The 3,248-nt window shown below is 54.4% G+C and overlaps 1 pseudogene; it reads left to right on the top strand.

Moving 5' to 3' along the window:
• The first annotated feature begins 1,188 nt into the window (after positions 1-1,188).
• Positions 1,189-1,817, top strand: LOC102761200 (annotated as a pseudogene).
• Positions 1,818-3,248: the final 1,431 nt, after the last annotated feature.

Raw genomic sequence — 3,248 nt, 5'->3', positions numbered from 1 at the left:
TTTTTTAGAGAGAGAGAAAGGGAGAGGGAGAGAGAGAAACATCGATGTGAGAGAGAAACATCAATTGGTTGCCTCCTGTATGCACCCCAACCGGGAATGGAACCTGAAACCTGGGCCTGTGCCCTGACTGGGAATCGAACCGGCGACCTGTTGGTGCATGGAATGACGTTCAACCAACAGAGCCACACCAGCCAGGGCAAGAGGTTTCTTTTTTTAATACCGATGCTCAGACCTCGCCCCACACCCAGTGAGTCTGAGCCTCCAGGGGGTGGTTCCAGCACCTGCATTTTCTGACAGCTCACGGGGGGGGGGGTGGGGGGGGGGGGGGGGGGTTCTTCTGAGCAGCCAAGTCCCAGGTGCTCCGCTGCTGCCGCTTCCCCCAGTGAGTGGGGAGCTGGGTCCCTGGTGTGCAGAGAGCATCCTGGGAGAACTAGACGCAGGCCTTCCGCATTTTCCCACAAAACACACTTGCCAGGGCGAGCCCTGGGCCAGTGAGAAGTGGCTCGTTAGCATTTCCTCCGCGTCTAACCCAGGCCAGCTCTCTGAGAAAGTTCACGGTCGGGTGGGGCAGGCCGAGGTCGTTCCAGAAAACACATCGTGATGCAACAGACGTCCTAACGGTAACCGAGGCCCCACAGATACAGATCCTAAGACTCTCCCATTAAAATGAGGCGCCAGCCACTCCTAGTAGGACGGCTGGTATCAGGAACCAGAACATAACAGGTGGTGTCGGCCGAGTGGAGGTGCGGAGCCCTGGTGCATTGCCGGGGGGGATGCCAAATGGTACAGCCGCTGTGGGAAACAGTCCGGAGGCCCCCCCAATAACTATAAATAGAATTATATCGAGTAGTTCTAGGGTATAGACCCCAAAGAACTGAAATCGGAGATATCGGCACACCCGTGTCCACAGGGGCATTGTTCATAAGAGCTAAAAAGTGGCAGCAACCCGGGCCCATTGACAGAGAAATGGATCAACAAAAGACGCTGGCAGTGCCCTGGGCGGTCCCGGGTCTGTCTTTTGCTTCAACAGTGTTTGCACGGAACAGACCCAGGGACGCCCATCCGTCCAGCCTCCTGCGTCTTATCCAGTCACCAGTTTCATAACCACCTCTGGGACCAGCCAACACACCGTGGGTTTGGTTTTTTTTTTCAACCTTAACTCCTTATTGCCCAACAACCATGAGCTCCCAAATTCATCAGAATTATTCCTCCGGGGTGGAGGCTGCGGTCAACCGCCTGGCCAAGCTGCCTCTGTGGGCCCCCACACCTACCTCTCTCTGGGCTTCTCTTTTGACCGTGAAGATGGGGCTCTCGAGGGCCTGGGCCGCTTCTCCTGCGAGTTGGCGGATCTCTGGGCTTCTCTTTTGACCGTGAAGATGGGGTTCTCGAAGAGCCTGGGCCGCTTCTCCTGCAAGTTGGCGGAGAAGAAGCGCGAGGGCGCCCAGTGTCTCTTAAAGATGCAAACCCAGCGCGGTGGCCGCATTCTCCTCCAGGACGTGCTGAGGCCTCCCCAGGATGAGTGGGCAAAACTCAGGGCGCCACGGGAGCCGCCCTGGCCTCGGAGAGGACCCTGACCCAGGCCCTTGTGGAGCTGCGGGCCCTGGGTTCTACCCGAGCAGACCCCCATCTCTGCGACTTCCTGGAGAATCACTTCCGGGGTGAGCGGGTGAAACTCATCAAGAAGCTGGGCGACACCTGACTAACATGGGCAGCTGGCTGGTCCCCAGGCTGGGCTGGCCTGGGTTAGTATCTCTCCGAAAGGCTCACCCTCCCGCAGGACTAGGAGCCTGTGCAGCCCAGAGGCCTTTGAGGGGCCCCTCTGCCTCTCCTGGTGTCTGGCTTTTACCTGAACCTCTTCCTGAAACTGCTAGCCATTCTTTTAACCACCCTGAAGCCCTCTCCCATGCATTGGACCAAATGACACAATAAAACTCTTTGCAGAAAAAAAAAAGTACTATTTCCATTCAATGGAATATTACTCAGCCTTAAAAAGCAAGACAATTCTGACAGGTGCTACAATATGGATAATATCATGCTAAGTGAAATAAGTCAATCACAAGAAGACAAATATTGTATGATTCTCCTTATGCGAGGTATGTAAAGTAGTCAAATTCACAGAGAAAGAACTTGAAATGGTGGTTGCCAGGGGCTGGGGGGAGTGAAATGGGGAGTTAGTGTTTAATGGGACCGGAGTTTCAGTTTTGCAAGATGAAAAAATTTCTGGAGACGGGGTGGAGGTGACCATAGCCCAACAATGTGAAGGTACTTAATGCCACTTTTACATTCAAAAATATTTAAGATGATAAATGTATATTATGTATATTTCACTACAATTTAAAAATAAATACTTTTTTAAAAAAAAAAGGTAGGGCTTGGACCCAGCTGCCTGGTTCCTCTGTGCCTCAGTTTTCTCATCTGCAAAATGGGTATGAAAATAATAATGCATGCCTCATTGAGAGGATGAAATGAGTTACAAGGATGAAACCACGTGCTTGTTTAGCAGAGTGCCCGGTTCACACAGGCGCTCAGTACGTTAACAGCTATGCCACGGGGCTGGTCACTACCATCCCCCACAGCCGGCTGGAGCTCTGAGTGTGGAGGACACGCACACAAATATGTGGGCCCACAGGGATGGGTTTTGGCCTTGTGGTTTGTTTAATGCCAGGTGCCACTGATGAGTAAGGAATGCAGACTTCCCACATGTAGGGAAGTGGAGAAATTAAACCCACTGAGGACAGAGGCCAATTCAGCAATAGTTACATGTCCCTGCTCAGAGCCAGGCGCAGGCGCCCTCTGCCCTCGGCTCCCCGGGCTTCAGCTCCCCCTGCTCCCCCTCCCCCCAGGCCCCTATGAATCTGAGGGTGAGAAGCCAGTCCATGGCCCCAACTATCAGCACATCAGGCCCCTGGGCCTCACCCGAACCCCAGGGGCGGGCGGGGTGAAGGGAGGCAGGTGCCCCCAGGGTCAGAGGGTCTCAGACACACTCAGGCCTTTCTGTTCCCGACCCACAGGCTCCAGGAGGCCAGACCTGGGAAACGTTCCCAGGGAAGTTGGGGGTGGAACCTGCCTACCACTGACCAACTAGCCTCTCCCAGGCCACCAGCCCCATTTATTAAGTGCCCAGAGCAGGCAGAACACAGAGTCCCTGGCCTTGGACCAAACATCTCATCCAGAATCCCAGGACAGGAAGGGCTCCCAAGGAGTCACACTGTCCATCCCCCTACCTTCATCGCCCTGCTGGTTTCCTT

Source organism: Myotis davidii, unplaced genomic scaffold, assembly GCF_000327345.1.
Source record: "Myotis davidii unplaced genomic scaffold, ASM32734v1 scaffold478, whole genome shotgun sequence".
NCBI lineage: Eukaryota > Metazoa > Chordata > Mammalia > Chiroptera > Vespertilionidae > Myotis > Myotis davidii.
Note: the sequence above shows the minus strand (reverse complement) of the source record. Positions and strands in the feature narration are given on the sequence as shown.